Genomic DNA, 17,313 nt, shown 5'->3' with positions numbered 1-17,313 from the left:
ATTTGTATCCATTTTATGTTGAATTCAAATCATAGTACATTATTGGTCTAGGTAGCGAGATGTTTGGGATAATCTAAACCCTGTTTTCATACGTATAATTTTTGGCTGAATTGGGACAAGTTTTGGTATAAGCCTCTTGCAAAACCGGAGATTCTCTCAACAAGCCTCGTGGTTCCGAGAGGGAATGTGTCACCTTTGTGTGCGAAACGATATACGCTGCCTCCCCCCTGATTTTATTTACAGAGGCAACATAGAACTATATGAGTGCCCTGTTAAATTTTGGAATTATTTCGGGTTCATTTGGCCTTTTTATACATTAATTGAGTTTCTGGACTTTTAATGTGCATAATCTAAATATGAATTGCATGCACATGCTCCGGTGCACCAAAGTGGGTTGAAAAATCACATGTGTGTCCTTGGTTGAATTTCTAGGTCCCATGGAAGAAATGAGAATGAAATTCAAACATCTGGGCGTCATGACTCGGCCGAGAACATCGAGAAACTTTGATTTTAAATTCATGTAAATCCAAAACTCGCCTGGAAATCATGAAACTTGGCATGGTGTCATGTCATGGCACTAACATGTTGTGGTAAAAAATTGGGCCGATTTGGAAGCTCGTGGTTCTAAGAGGGAACATGCCACCTTTGAGTGTGAAACGATATACGCTGCCCCCCCCTTGAGTTTCTTAACAAAGGCCACATAGAACTACATTAGTGCCCTGTTAAATTTTGGAATTATTCCGGGTTCGTTTGTCGTTTTTTATACATTAATTGAGTTTCTGGTCATTTAATGTGCATAAGTCAAATTTGAACTACAAGCACATGCTCTCGTGCACCAAAGTTGGTTGAAAAATCACATTTGTGTCCTCGGGTGAATTTCTAGGTCCCATGCAAGAAATGAGAATAAAATTAAAACATCTGGGCATCGTGGCTCAGCCGAGAACATTGAGAAACTTGGTTTTAAAATTCTTGTAAATCCAAAACACGTCTGAAAATCATGAAACTTGGCATGGATGTCATGTCATGGTACTACCATGTTGTGGTAAAAAAATTGGCCGAATAGGAACAGATTTTGGTATAAGTTTCTTGCAAACCGAAGCTTCTCTCAAGAAGGCTCGTGGTTCTGAGAGGGAACGTGCCACCTTTGAGTGCGAAACGATATACGTTGTCCCCCTTGAGTTTATTTACAAAGGCAACATAGAACTACATGAGTGCCCTGTTAAATTTTGGAATTATTCCGGCTTCGTTTGGCCTTATTTATACATTAATTGAGTTTTTGGTCATTTAATGTGCATAATTCAAATTTGAACTACAAGCACATGCTCCCATGCACCAAAGTTGGTTGAAAAATCACATTTGTGTCCTCGGGTGAATTTCTACTCCCTCCTTCCATCTATATAGGTCCTAATGCATTTTTCGAGGCTAACTTTGACCAAACGTTAGAGCAATAATATATGGAACTTACACAAAGCATACCTTCAAATTTGTATGTCAAAGGAGCTTCCAATAATATAATTTTCATAGTAGACATCTCATGTGCTATTAATCTTGTTAATAGTCAAAGGCTGTCTTGAAGAACACATTAGGCCCTATATAGATGGAAGGAGGTAGTAGGTCCCATGCAAAAAATGAGAATAAAATTCAAATATCTGGGCATCGTGGCTCGGTCGAGAACATTGAGAAACTTGGTTTTAAAATCATGAAACTTGGCATGGTGTCATGTCATGGTAAAAAAAAGGCCGAATAGGAACAAATTTTGGTATAAGCTTCTTGCAAATCGGAGCTTCTCTCAAGAAGGCTCGTGGTTCTGGGAGGGAACGTGTCACCTTTGTGTGCATAATTCAAATTTGAAATACAAGCACATGTTCCAGTGCACCAAAGTTGGTTGAAAAATCACATGTGTGTCCTCGGGTTGGAAATGGGAATGAAATTCAAAATTCTGGGCGTCGTGGCTGGGTTGGAAACATTGAGAAACTTAGTTTTTTAATTCCTGTAAATCCAAAACACGCATGAAAATAATGAAACTTGGCTTGGTGCCATGACATGGCACCAACATGCGGTGGTAAATTTGCAGTCCGATTTGCAAAGGCGCACACATTAACAATCAACAAAGTCATTTTGGAACAAGTGTTGTCACGTTACAATCGGAAACACAAGTATTATTGAAACCGTGGGCGTTCTACTTACTAGTACCATTTACGTGCCGCCACGCGTCCCCATTTTTTATTAGCTAGGAGGCGCCGTGCAGGGTAGCTATTTGAGTACGAGAGGCGTGCGATCAGACCCCTGCGCGTGCTTATCGGGAGGAGAGCCCTTTGACCTCCATCTGCCGTCCACCTCTCTCCCAAGGTCTCCATTAATGGCGCCCGAGCCTCTGTTTAATGGCGTGGCTATGTCTCACTCGACTGAGATTTAAGAGAGAAAAAAGAAAATCTGAAAGCACGGATCTTGATGTAAGATCCGACGGACCTATATAGCATCTACTACGACTTATAGCAAGACTGATGAATATATAAGGACGATTAATTTTTTTTGATCAAAGAAGGGCTTGCCCCTTCCGATTTTCATTACTGAAAACCACCACAATTCACAAGTATAGTAGAATTGAGACGTATCAAACGGAAAAACGAATGTTTTTTAGATGAGCCCTATAAACCCTAGTGGGTACGTACTCCATAAAAACTAAGTCGCTCCCTTTCATGAATTCTGTAGTATACTCCTCCGTCGACGCTCCCTTTCATGAATTCTGTACTTCCTGTCGCCGACATGTGGGACATATAGCAACCGGGTCGACGTGTCAAGCACCAAATAACAATGCAGAACAGCAGGGGGGACGCACCCCACTCGTACCGGCCCAGTAGTAGTAATGAGCAATGAGACGTCAAATCACAATGCCGCACCTTCCCAGACGGACGAAGCAACCATTATTTCACACTTCGGTTCGCCATCATCTCAAACCACGTAGTATTGCTTCTGCCTCAAGAGGGACACCGCATCACCTTGGTACATCATGACACGTGGGACCGCATGACAGGCCATGCTCCCCCGCCGATCGCTCGGTAAAATCACCTCATTTTTACTATACTTCCTCCGTATCGGTTTACTACATGGCATGCACGTCGTTTTAGGTTGAGAATTTAACTGGCTATATATGTGATGAACAGTACTCTAGCCTTTTAAAAAATGTATACTTTTGTACAGTAGTACTATCGATGGATTGCGCCATGGAGCAAAAATTGAAATTAAAAAAAGGTGGTACATATAGAGAGCGCTCGTCGCCAAATTATGCATATAGTACTATGAAAAAAGCTAGTACGTGCTTAATTGGGGTGCTAAATTCTATTAAAGAAATACTAGTAGTATGTACATACTGAAGAGTTAAAGTAACGAGAAGAAACATAACATATTTCTGCTGGGGGCTCAGCACAACACACCCCTCAAATTAAACTAAGCACACCTGAAATTAAACTATGCAACTAATCCATCCCATAATATAAGAACGTTTTTGACACTAGTGTAGTGCCAAAAGCGTTCTTATATTATGGGACACAGGGAGTACTAGTATTTATTGCATTTGCCAAGAAGTGACCTCTTCCAATGAAATGGTGTTGCTAAGTTTGCTTCATTTAAGTAGCTATAGACTCAAAATTGTCTTTTCACCTAGGTACACGCGCTCAGCACCGTTTCTTCCTTGGGTCACCAAACTAGTCTCTCTCTTCTTGATTAACTTGCCACATCAGACTTTATGCCTATGTGGCAAGCTTAAGCACCTGTAGGAGCAAGTAAAAGTAAGTACAATAGTGCGCTTTACATGGCATTTTTGCATATGTGGAGGAAAGAGAGGCAAGGAAAAAGTGGAGAAGTGGGCTCTCATGCAAGAGCCAGCCTCTACTAAATGGTGGAGCATTGGGAGAGGCACCTGTATGGAGGTGGTCAGGAATCGGGAGACTCACGCCGGTCCTAGCGCCGCAGTTAAAATGATAATGGCAAGTCAAATCACGGGGCCCCACCTGTCCAGCAGTAACTCGCTGTCAAATCACACAGCCCTACGTTTGCAGCAGCCTACTCCCTCGTCTTCTCGCGTCTCTGTCGAACCGACTAGGCGGAACTGCCCCGCCTACCGCGCAGGAAAAGCCCCGCCCTCGACTTTTAAATACAACTACATCCGCTTAAGAATCCAATGATATACTTTTTGTGACATAGTAACTCATATTTAGTTAGTCAAATGGATGACCTAGAACTACGTGCAGGCCCTATAAACCGAGACGCCTAAAAATAAAAAACCCGAGACGGAGAGGGTAGTTCAGCACGTATCTTTTTAGATCAATATAGTCGGGATTCACCAAGGAGCAAAACCAAGTGGTAGGCTGCTCCTGTCGTGTTGGCGTAGCAACTCAAGCAGGGTCAGTCTGCACACGAAATGGCGACACGCTTAACATGACCCCTTTGGCCGACATGTGGCTCATCCACCGTCTTGTTCCACGTGCGATGCACCAAATTACAGTTCGGAGCAGCGGTTGGAATTGGAGGCACCCCGGTCGTAGCGCCGCAGTAGTAGAAAATGAGCGATGAGGGGTTAAATCACAAAGCCCCACCTTTCCCGCATTAAGCTGGACGGACGAAGCAACCATCATTTCACTCTAGGGCGCAAGAGCATAAAGAAAAGAGAAAACAATGATGCATGCGGCAGCTACCTAGGGCACCCTAGGGTAGGGGTCTCCACTACAGATCCTTTTTTTAATGCGCCTCCACTACAAATCGGCTTCTCCCTCGTCCTCTTGAAGAAAACCGATGATGAGTGCGGCGGTAGGGTTTGTAGGAGTACTACGGCGTGCGGGGCCACGTCATAGTGAAGGGGTTCGAGTCGACGCCTTAAATATGTGTGGGCCGCTTGGTTTTACGGAAACGAGGCAGCATTTTGGGTTCGGGGACCAGTGGACAGGTGCGCGGACAAGAGGCATTGTGGTCTGCTTATTTCTGCAAATAGCGGTGCTTAAATTTAGTGGAATGCACAAGCATTTCAGCTGGTCAGTACACTGCATGGTTCAGTTCAGCATTCCAGCTAAGACCACAATTATAATTGGTTATTCTGGAATGAGAGAACCTAACCCTGGATGGTGGCAACAAGAAAAAACCAAAGTGAACTCCAGGAAATTTAAGCCTGCCGGGAGGCCCTTTGCTCAGAGAAGCCTTGCTTGTTTTTTCCTGATTTGTAAACCTTCTCACAACTTTGTCTTTTGCTGTGAACTAGTATATGTTTGTTATGTTCTATGAATCATTGAGATGTATAAAATTGCTTAACTTATGCTTTTCAATTTTTTATGAAGACGAGTTTAATGTGAGTGTTCCACATGAGCGCTGGACTAGCGTGTGAATGTTTGGAATTTATTACATTGTGGCCTCAATTAACTGCATGAACCACTGTAACAAGATACATAGTTGCTTATATGTCAGACAGCAGATTGTTACTTGTTAGCTGGTCGATAGCCTAGTGTTGAAGCGAGCTGAGCAAATGTGCCATGTTTTGCACAACTGCTTACAAGTGGGGTAGCACCAACAGTGTTTACAAGTACTTATGTATACGGTGCACGGTTCTCGAACGAGTGCTCTATTTCATCAAAACACACACTGCTCGTATGATAAACCGTGACAACTTATGTCTTACCATGCCATATTCATGAAAAAACTAGTGAGGACGCATCTGTTTCGGCAACAATTACGATGGTTCTCACATGATTCACGGGCACACAAAAGTAGCAGCAGTTCCCATGGACGGATTCAAACAGAGTACTAGCCCCAGAGGGGTCGATAACAGGCAAGGTTCGGATAATTAGACACAATCCAAACTACTATTAAACACTAGCTGGGGCAACTATTTCATGCCTCGATCTAATTTGGGCTGGACACAAGACGGACCTTGCCATTAACATCATCGAGGACGTCCCGCACCAGCGTCATGGCAGTACGCAAGCAAGTGCCTCTATAGTACAAGCCCAAAAATATGGTTCCTCCTAATGGTTGGACATCTGGGGCTCACGCCATTGTCAACGTAGTCAATAAACGAGAGAATTACACTACGAGCGGCTGACACCAGGGACCCAGCAAGTCGCGCAGTTTTTTTTGAGGAACAAGCAGTTGTTATTTATACTAGTTTTAGCGACGGATCAGGTAACAACGGGGGTGTGCGGGGGCTGTGGCCCGTCTAGCCAGGGTTTTATTTATGTTTACCACATCATGAGCCCAGTTGTGTTTTTTTCTTGCTGAAAATGGCTAGCCCAGTTCTATTTTTTTAAAGAAATACCCAAACAAGGCCTACTTGCTTTATCGTCCCTGCTGGGCTGCAAATCTTTCAAGACGAGGAGAGTTTCATTCGGTTTGCCCAGAAATGGGCTGTACATTTTTAAAACACATCAAACCGGGAATTAGTTTCAATTTTTTTTCATTACAAGATCTTAAATTCCATTGATTTTTATGCGTGGACAATTATTTGGATTTTATATTTATATAAACTATTTTTCAAAATAGTTTGAATGTGAATCGATATTTCTGGATTAAAAACAGTTGACCACACCAAAATATGCAAAATTTCGTATACTTTTTAACCGTGGCCACAATATGGGGTGTAATGCTAACAAAAAGAAGATGGGCTCCAAAAACATTCTTAAGAATTAGCAAATGGGTTGTACATTATTAGAAATAATGGCAGATGGGTTGTATGCTATTTTCCACAGATTTGAGGCTGACTTGTGCGCCTACTACAGGTTGACGCGTATGCTTTCATAAAAAAAGGTTGACGCACACGCAATGCCCTGTCAACTTAGTCAACACACGAGAGCAGTGACTGTTGGATGTCCATCCAACGGCTGTCGTGCTTCTTCAATCTCTGCTCTTCATGCTCCAGCCGCTCAAACAAGCGCCGGCGGGACTGCCTGCTCCCTCCTCTCGCGGCCGGCTATGCTGCCGCGCAGGCCTCACGGCCCCACCATACTCCCATCGCTGGCCTAGCCATCCCTCTACTCACCCACACATGCTGTTATTCTCCGGCGACGGCAGACGAACCAGTAAACCCTCGTACTCCTCCGCGTGGGAAACAACTGCCGAGTATTCCCTAGCTCCGTTCGTTCCCTTCCTAGGCCTCGCCATCGTCCACCGCCCTGGTGCTCTTGGCGCGGCCTGGTCAACGTGGTCAATGAACGACATCCATCGGAAGTGGACTGTACGTGGAGAGGCTGACAGCTGGGTCCACGGCCGCACGGAAGGAAATGCCTCCTTATTACGCGCAAAATAATGATTCCTCCACCTGACAGCTAGGACCCACAGGAAGGGCCTCTGTATTTCGCGAAAAAACGTTCCCCCCGCTGACAGGTCAGACCCACCAGCTATATCTCCGCACGCAAGGAAGTGCCTCCTTATTACGCCCAAAAAATGAATACCCCCTGCTAGGTGGGACCCACCATATTGTTGGGCTGACTTGTGGGCCTACTAAGTTGACGAGGACGGAGGGCTTTGTCAACTTAGTCAATACTCCAGTGACCGTATGATGTCCATCCAATGGCCATAGTGCTTCTTCAACCTCTGGTCTTCTTGCTCCAGCCGCCCAAAGCAGCGCTGGTCGTGCCGCCTGCTCCTGCCTCCCGTGGCCGGCTGTGCTACCGCGGAGGCCTCACCGCCCCCATACTACTCCCACCACTGGCCAGGCCATCCCTCCACTCACCCACACCCCCTGTTATTCTGCGGCGACGGCAGCCTCACACCGCAGCCGAACCAGCGAACGCTCGTACTCCTCTTCGTGTGGGCATCCACTGCCGCGTCTTGCCCGACTCTGCGTCGTCCCCTTCCTAGGCCTCGCCGTCGTCCACCGCCGTGGTGCTCTCAGCGTGGCGTGGTCAATGTGGTCAACGACCGACTTCCATCGGAAGAGTACTATACGTGGAGAGGCTGATAGCTGGGTCCACGGCAGCCGCAAGGAAGTGCCTCCTTATTACGCGGAAAATAATTATTCCTCCACTTGACAGCGGGGACCCACCGGACGGGCCACCAGTATTTTGCAAAAAAAATCGTTTCCCCCTGACTGCTGGGACCCACCGGACGGGCCACCGTATTTCGCGAAAAAACGTTCCCCCCGCTGACAGCTCAGACCCACCGGAAGTGCCTCCTTATTACGCACAAAAAAATGAATACTCCCCCGGCTAGCTGGGACCCACCTTGGTGGGAGGCTGACTTGTGGGCCTACTAAGTTGACGGGGTCGAAGGGCTTTGTCAACTTTGTCAATATGAACGATTCTAGCTCTAGTGACCGTACGATGTCCATCCAACGGCCGTAGTGCTTCTTCAACCTCTGGTCTTCTTGCTCTAGCCGCCCAAAGCAGCGCTGGTCGTGCCGCATGCTCCTGCCTCCCGTGGCCGGCTATGCTGCCGCAGAGGCCTCACCGCCCCCTACTATTCCCACCGCTGGCCAGGCCCTACGGCGACGACAGCCTCACACCGCAGCCGAACCAGTGAACCCTCGTACTCCTCTCCGCGCGGGCTTCCACTGCGCGTCTTCCCCGGCTCCGCGTCGTCCCCTTCCTAGGCCTCGCCGTCGTCCACCGCCGGGTGCTCTCTGCGCGGCATGGTCAACGTGGTCAAGGAACGACTTCCATCGGAAGAGTACTGTACGTGGAGAGGCTGACAGCTGGGTCCACGGCCACAACCAGTTTTTTTGTGATTTGCCAAGTAAGTCACTTTGTCAGGCCTGTTGGGCTGCAAATCTTTCAAGACAAGGAGAGCTTTCATTCGGCTGGCCGCGAAAATGGCCCATCAGTAATGAGAAATGGGCTATACATTTTTAAAACACATCAAACCGGCAACTAGTTTCAAATATCTTTTTTTTCATTTCAAGATTTTAAATTACATTAATTTGTATGCGTGGAGAATTTGTTGGATTTTATATTGATATACATTTATTTTTAAAATCAGTTTGAATGTGAGTCGAAATTTCGGGATTAAAAACAGTTCGGACCGCACCGAAATATGCAAAATTTGGTATAATTTTTTAACCGTGGCCACAATATGGGCTGTAATGCTAACAAAAAGAATATGGGCTCCAAAAAAAACCTTAAGAATTAGCAAATGGGCTGTAAATTATTAGAAATAATGGCAGATGGGCTCTATGCTGTTTTCCACAGATTTGAGGCTTTCCTAAAAAAAAGGTTGACGCACAAGCACTGACTGTTGGATGTCCATCCAACGCCCGCCGTGCTTCTTCAATCTCTGCTCTTCCTGCTCCAGCCGCTCAAACAAGCGCCGGCGGGACTGCCTGCTCCCTCCTCCCCGCGGCCGGCTGTGCTGCCGCGTAGGCCTCACCGCCCCACCGTACTCCCATCACTGCCATCCCTCTACTCACCCACACCTACTGTTATTCTCCGACGACGGCAGACGAACCAGTAAACCCTCGTACAGTCATACTCCCCTCCGCGTGGGAAACAACTGCCGAGTCTTCCCTGCCTCCGTGTCGTCCCCATCCTAGGCCTCGCCGTCGTCCACTGCCGTGGTGCTCTCGGCGCGGCGTGGTCAATGTGGTCAACGACCGACTTCCATCGGAAGAGTACTGTGCGTGGAGACGCTGACAGCTGGGTCCACGGCCGTAGCAAGAAAGTGCCTCCTTATTACGGCAAAATAATTATTCCTCCACCTGACAGCGGGGACCCACCGGACGGGCCACCGTATTTCGCAAAAAAAATATTTCCCCCTGACTGCTGGGACCCACCAGCTACACCTTCGCACGCAAGGAAGTGCGTCTGGGCAACAAAAAAAACAAAACGATTCGCCCCCCTGATTGCTGGGACCCACCAGCTACATCTTCGCATGCAAGGAAGTGCCTGACAGTCGGGACCCACCTGGTCGAAGCGTACGTAGCGTTGTCATTCTGCTCGCGAACGTGTACATACATATATACTGGTGGATGTAGAGGCGCGCGCGTAGCATGTACACGTACGTACAACGGCCAGGGTGCAAGAAAGAAAATACGGCCACGTATGTGTACATACGGGCGGGGTCTCGAATGCCTACTCGCGCATACGTACGGCGAGGGCTCGTTGACATGGCTGGGTCGGAACGGAGAAACAACGTCGTCATCGTGTTCATGGGGAGGCAACGGAATGCGTTGTGTTCATGGGGAGGCAACGGAATGCGTTGTGTTCATCGGGTGGCAACGGAATGCGTGGGAGCCAACCGGCTGGGTCGGAATGGAATGCGTGGTCGTGTTCATCGGGAGGGCTTGGACGGAACAGGCGATGGAAACGAGGCCTGGCGTACCGCAGAACGGAGGAAACAGCCTTGTGTTCGACCGGACACGTTCGAAACGGGATCCTGTTCATCGGGAGGGGTCTGGCGTACCGCAAAACGGACGAAACGGACCTCCTACGGTCGAAACGGGGGTCCTGTTGATCGGGAGGGGTGTGGCGTACCGTAAAACGGACGAAACGGACCTCCTACGGTCGAAACGGGGGTCCTGTTGATCGGGAGGGTGTGGTGTACCGCAAAACAGACGAAACGGACCTCCTACGGTCGAAACGGGGGTCCTGTTCATCGGGAGGGGTGTGGAGTACCGCAAAACGGGACTCCACGGGATACTGTTCATCTCCACCTTCGACCTCCTCCAGCCTCCACGGGCTCCTGTTCATCCAGCCTCCACCGCGCGCTACTCCACCGGCTACTGTTCAACCACCCCTCCACGGGCACCCCTCCATCGTCTACTGTTCATCCAGCCCTCCACACCACGGGGTCCTGTTCAACCACCCCTGCACGGGCACCCCTCCATCGTTTACTGCTCATCCAGCCCTCCACACCACGGGGTCCTGTTCATCCAGAGGCAACACCACCGCTCACTGTTCATCCAACCCCCCCGCAACGCTCATAGTTCATCCCAGAGGCAGCATCGATCAGCTTCAGTTAGCAGCAGTAGCAAAGGAATCGCTCGATCGGGTTCAGTTAACAGCCATCGATCGATCGCTCGAGTTCAGTAACGCGTAGCCCGCAGTGCAATCGCTCGGGTTCAGTTAGAGCCCAACGCCTCGCTCGGGTTCAGTTAGAGCCAACGCATCGCACACACGCGCGTACGTGTACTAGAGAAACGCGCATCGCTCGGCCCCCGACCTCCCACCGTAACCGGGAACTCCCCGAAATTTTCCTCGCCCTCGCTTCTACCATGGTTTTTTCCGTCATGGATGGCCCAAAGAATGTCATGCAGCTGCGTCTCCGGCCCGCCCAGGACGAAAAGCCCATTTTCTGTCATGATTTTTTGTCATAGAAGTAGGAGCCCACCACATCTATGATGATACCGGGTTTTGTCACAATTATCGTCATAGAAGTGTCATATGTATGACAGAAAAAAATTTCGTTCGGCCCAAAATGTCACGGATGTGTCTTTTTTTTGTAGTGTGAGTTCCTATTAGCGGAGAACAAAATATATAAATTGTTTGTAGGGTACGAAACCACCTCAAAGCTATTCTTTCCGTTCGATCTATTCAAGAGTTCGTACTACACAAAGCTATTTTTTCCGTTTGATCTATCCTAGAGTTCGTACTAAATAACACCAAAGCAAATTCATATTCATAATACTCAATACACACAAATAACTACAAAGATACCCCAAAGTTTCTATTGGAGAAAAGATAATAAAAACGTGCATCAACCCCTATGCATAGATTACCCCAATGTCACCTGGGAATCCGCAAGTTGAGTGCCATAACATACATCAAGTGAATAAATATGATACAACATTGTCACCTCAAGTATTCATACCGCAAGACATACATCATCTGTTCTCATATCTGAATATTCAATCCGATAAGACAAAACTTCAAAGGGTAAAGATTCAATTCATCACAACAAGAGTATAGAGGGGAGAAACATCATATGATCCATCTATATTAACAAATCCCATGATATAGATCATGAGAGAGAGAGAGAGAGATTAAACACATAGCTACTGGTACAAACCCTCAGCCCCGAGGGTGGACTACTCCCTCCTCATCGTGGTGGCCGCCGGGATGATGAAGATGGCCACCGGAGATGATTCCCCCCTCCGGCAGGGTGCGAGAACGGGTCTAGCTTGGTTTTCGGTGGCTACAGAGCCTTGCGGCGGTGGAACTTCTGATCTAGGTCAACCCCGAAGGGTTTTGGAATATTTGTGAATTTATAGGGTAAAGAGGGGTGCGGGAGGCCACCGAGGTGGGCACAACCCACCTGGGCGCGCCTGGGCCCCCAGGCGCGCCCTGGTGGGTTGTGCCCCCCTCGGGGCACCCCCAGGTGCTTCTCTAGCCCATCTTGGGTGTTCTGGTCCATAAAAAATCTCCAGCAAGTTTCGCGATATTTGGACTCCGTTTGATATTGATTTCCTGCGATGTAAAAAACAAGCAAAAAACAGCAACTAGAACTGGTCACTGGGTCAATAGGTTAGTCCCAAAAAAATGATATAAAGTTGCTATAAAATGATTGTAAAACATCCAACAATGATAAAATAATAGCATGAATACTTCATAAATTATAGATACGTTGGAGAGGTATCAGCATCCCCAAGCTTAATTCCTACTCGTCCTCGAGTAGGTAAATGGTAAAAGAAATAATTTATGAAGTCTGAATGCTAGCAAAGTGCACAAGTTTGACCAATGACAGTTTCAATCACTTTTCCTAGCATCATAACAACAATTCTTTCTTATAAAACTTCTCATGTTATAGTGGCAACCAATTCACATGTTAAGGTTCAAACAATGAACTCTCTTGAAACTCAACAACCTATGTTCTTAGTCACCAAGCAATTTCAATTCAACTTATTCAACAGAGTTTAAGTAAGAGCTCCACATACTCAACCATCATATAGTCTTCTATGATTGCTAACACTCACCGCATACACATGAGCAAAACGTTTCAACCGGACACATAGAAAGATAGGGGCTTATTGTTTAGCCTCCCAACGTATTCACCTCAAGGGTGATGTCAACAATAATAACTCATGCTACCCATATTCAACTGGACATATGTGCCTAGATCTTTCCTCACCACATGATGCTTGCCAAAAGAGAAAAATAAAGAGGAATAGAGAGAAAAACTTTGAATCTTTGCATAAAAGTAAATACTGAAAAGTAAAAGATAGGCCCTTCGCAGAGGGAAGCAGAGGTTGCCATGCGCTTATTTGTTTGTATGCTCAACCCCTTAGTGCAAAAGAACATCACGCTATATTGCCCCTTATGATAGAAACCTTTATTATGCAGTCTGTCGCTTTTATTCTTTGCTATCACAAGTTCGTACAACGCCAAATTTTCTCTTACACTAAATGATCTAACACTTTTAGCAGCAATTTTTATTGCCTTATTGCACCGATGACAAATTATTGAAGGATCTTGCTCAATCCTTAGGTAGGTATCATGGACTCTTGAAAATAAGATTTGGGTTTAAGGGTTTTTGGAAGCACAAGTAGTATCTCTACTTGGTGTGGAATTTTTGGCTAGCAAAGATGGGGGGCAAGCACCACATGTTGAAGGATCTATGACAATATAACTTCTATGTGAATATGAACAAACATAAATCATTACGTTGTCTTCCTTGTCCAACGTCAACAATTTTGGCATATAATATTTTGAAGGGGACTCACAATCACAAAAGATTTCCAGGATAGTGTATTTGCATGTGAAAGTTCTCTTCCTTACACTAATTATTCGTGAATTGCTTATATGACCAAAATTGTGATTGTCAAGCCTCAAAAGATTTCACTTTCTAAACCCAATGTGAAGCTACCAGTAGGCATGATATGATTTCAAATTCATGACATTCAATTTATTCAACAATTTACTCATAGTATATAAGTGAAGCACAAGAGCAATTCCAAAGAAAAGAGCTTCGTTGACGGGATGTCAATGCCGCTTACTTAGCCTCCTTGGAAACTATTTGAGGATTCTATTTTATTTAAAAAACTTTCAGATCTAAGTATTTTATTAAAATAGCAAGCAAAACAAAATAAAGTGACATTCCAAGGATATCACACATCATGTGAAGAAGCAAAAACTTAGGATTAACCGACACTAACCGATAATTGTTGATGAAGAAAGGTGGGATGCCTACCGGGGCATCCCCAAGCTTAGATGCTTGAGAATTCTTGAAATATTATCTTGGGATGCCTTGGGTATCCCCAAGCTTGAGCTTTTGTGTCTCCTTAATTCCTCTCATATCACGGTTTCCCTAAATCTTAAAAACTTCATCCACACAAAACTCAACAAGAACTCGTGAGATAAGTTAGTATAAACCAATGCAAAAACTTTATCATTCTCTACTAGAGCAAATAAATAAAATTATTATTCAACATTTTATACTAAATGCCTCTGCATATTTAATACTTATATCCTCAAATAGAATCATTAAACAAGCAAACATATGCAAACATAACAGCAATCTGCCAAAACAGTACAGTCTGTAAAGAATGCAAGAGTATCAATATTTATTCAACTCAAAACATTATGAAATTCTACCACACTGTAGAAAATTTATCAGAGCTTATTATGCAAAAAGTTTCAACATTTTATCACCTTCTGACTTCCCTCGGGAATTTTTGCAACATCGATAAACTTTCTGTTTTGAAACAGCAACATGTAGACTTGTAAAATAAGCAAAGTAAAGGCTATCATTGCCACTTTTATTGAAATAAAAGATGCAAAACATTATTATAAATAACAGCAATCAAATCCTAACAAAATAAATTGACGCTCCAAGCAAAACACATATCATGTGACGAATGAAAACATAGCTCCGCGTGAGGTTAGCGATAATGTTGAAGACGAAAGAGGGGATGCCTTCTGGGGCATCCCCAAGCTTAGTTGCTTGGATCTTCCTTCAATATTACCTTGGGATGCCTTGGGTATCCCCAAGCTTAGGGTCTTGTCACTCCTTATTCTCCTCATATCGTTATCTCACCCAAAACTTGAAAACTTCAATCACACAAAACTTGATGGAACTTCGTGAGATAGGTTAGTATGATAAGGAGCAAACCATTTCACTTTTGGTACTGTCAAAGACAAGATTCATAATTTTTCTCACACATGCCTACTGTAGCCTATCATTTCCACAATTTATTTTGAGCAATATAAGCCATAAAATTAGAAAGCAAGCAAATATGCATTGAAAACAGAATCTATCAAAAACATAACAGTCTGTAATGATCTGGATAACTACCATACTTCTGCTACTCCAAAAATTATGAAAAAAATTAGGACCACGTGAGAAAATTGTATATTAAACTTCTGCAAAAATAATCAACTCAAAAGCACTCTTCGGTTAAAAATGATACTTATTTTCGTGAGCGCAGAAGTTTCTGTTTTTCAGCAGTGTCAAATCAACTATCACCCAACATGATCCCAAAGGCTTTACTTGGCACTTTATTGAAACAAAAGCAATAAAACATGATTAGTAAAGTAGCTTGATCATGTGAACACACAAAAACAGTAAGTAAAAGTGTTGGGTTGTCTCCCAACAAGCGCCTTTTTAATGCCTTTTAGCTAGGCATGATGGTTTCATTGATGCTCAGATAAAAGATAAGAATTGAAACACAAAGAGAGCATCATGAAGCACATGACAAGCACATTTAATTCTAACCCACTTCCTATGCATAGGGATTTTGTGATCAAACAATTTATGGGAACAAGAATCAACTAGCATAGGAAGGCAAAACATGCATAACTTCAAGATTTTCAACACATAGAGAGGAAACTTGATATTATTGCAATTCCTACAAGCATAAGTTCCTCCCTCATAATAGTTTTCGGTAGCATCATGAATGAATTCAACAATATAACTATCACATAAAGCATTCTTTTCATGATACATAAGCATAAAATTTTTGTATCTCTCCACACAAGCAAATTTATTCTCATCAAAAGTAGTGGGAGCAAACTCAACAAAATAACTACCATGTGATTGAAAATTAAAATCATGATGATAAGTTTCATGATTATCATTATTCTTTATAGCATACATGTCATCGGACGCGAATTTTTGGGACATGGTGCCACGCGAGGTCTTAATCTAGGCCGGCCATTCGTGCTTTAAGATCCTCAGATTATATAGCGACTTTTGGATACTGATGCACGGTATTCCATATACGCATAAATACTGGGCTAGAATACGACGCTTCACTGGGCCAGGGGAGTTAAGTGTGGGCGTATTTATACCTTGGCCAGGTCAATTATTAATGTTCCAAACCAGGTCAGGGATATCATTACTGGGGTACACCCAGGTACTAGTAGCTATCTATGAGGGAATAACTTCATGGATTAATGTTGCATCTGCCGAAGGTTGTCCTGTTCATGCACTTTCAAGAAGAGGTTGTCCTGTCCATTTCCTAACGTTAGAGTCGTGCATGCAAAACCCCACAAAAAATAGTCCTGCATGCAAAGGTCTGCTCCTATCACGAGAACGAACGTCAATCAGTATGTGCATGGAGTAGTAGTTTTGTAGATAAGTGTAAATATAGGATAGGTAATGTCATCAGGAAACCACTTTGATTATCACGGGGATACTCCAAAAAGTATATCAAATCATCATTTTGAAAAAATGTAGTCGATTATTTGTTTTAGGTGGACTAGTTTAATCTTATGTAGTGGACATATTTAAAAAAATTAAAATCTTGGATTTCTAAAATTTAATTTTTTTACTGCAATTTAGGAACCTTAATCATGTGTATGCACATGCATAACTTAATATGGAGATAGACGTTTCTGATTTAGCATAGTGAAAAGTTCACACTAATTAGCTTACTTAATACACATTTCTGTTGCAGCCATAGAGGGTGGTGCACTCATAAATATGTACTGGGGCAACACGTAGTAAGACAAGAGGGTGCATTAATCCTAGTAAATGAGTTGGTCAGGTGTGTTGCAGGACTGCTTCAATGAAACACTAACTTCAACCTTGTTTAGCTATGGGGCATGCACACTTATTGACTGATAGATCAATGCATATACAAGATCAATTCGTCCCACTAAATTCTATATACGTGAGATACGACACAAATCCCAAAGAAATAGAGGGTGTGAATTCCAGCCTCGCGTGGCACCATGTCTACTCAAGAATTATCGACATGTCATCACCATAATCATCATAGATAGGAGGCACGCTATCATCATAATAAATTTTCTCATCGAAACTTGGGGGACTAAAAAATCATCTTCATCAAATATAGCATCCCCAAGCTTGTAGCTTTGCATATCATAAGCATCATGGATATTCAATGAATTCATACTAACAACATTGCAATCATGCTCATTATTCAAATATTTTGTGCCA

Source organism: Triticum aestivum, chromosome 5D, assembly GCF_018294505.1.
Source record: "Triticum aestivum cultivar Chinese Spring chromosome 5D, IWGSC CS RefSeq v2.1, whole genome shotgun sequence".
Lineage (NCBI taxonomy): Eukaryota > Viridiplantae > Streptophyta > Magnoliopsida > Poales > Poaceae > Triticum > Triticum aestivum.
Note: the sequence above shows the minus strand (reverse complement) of the source record.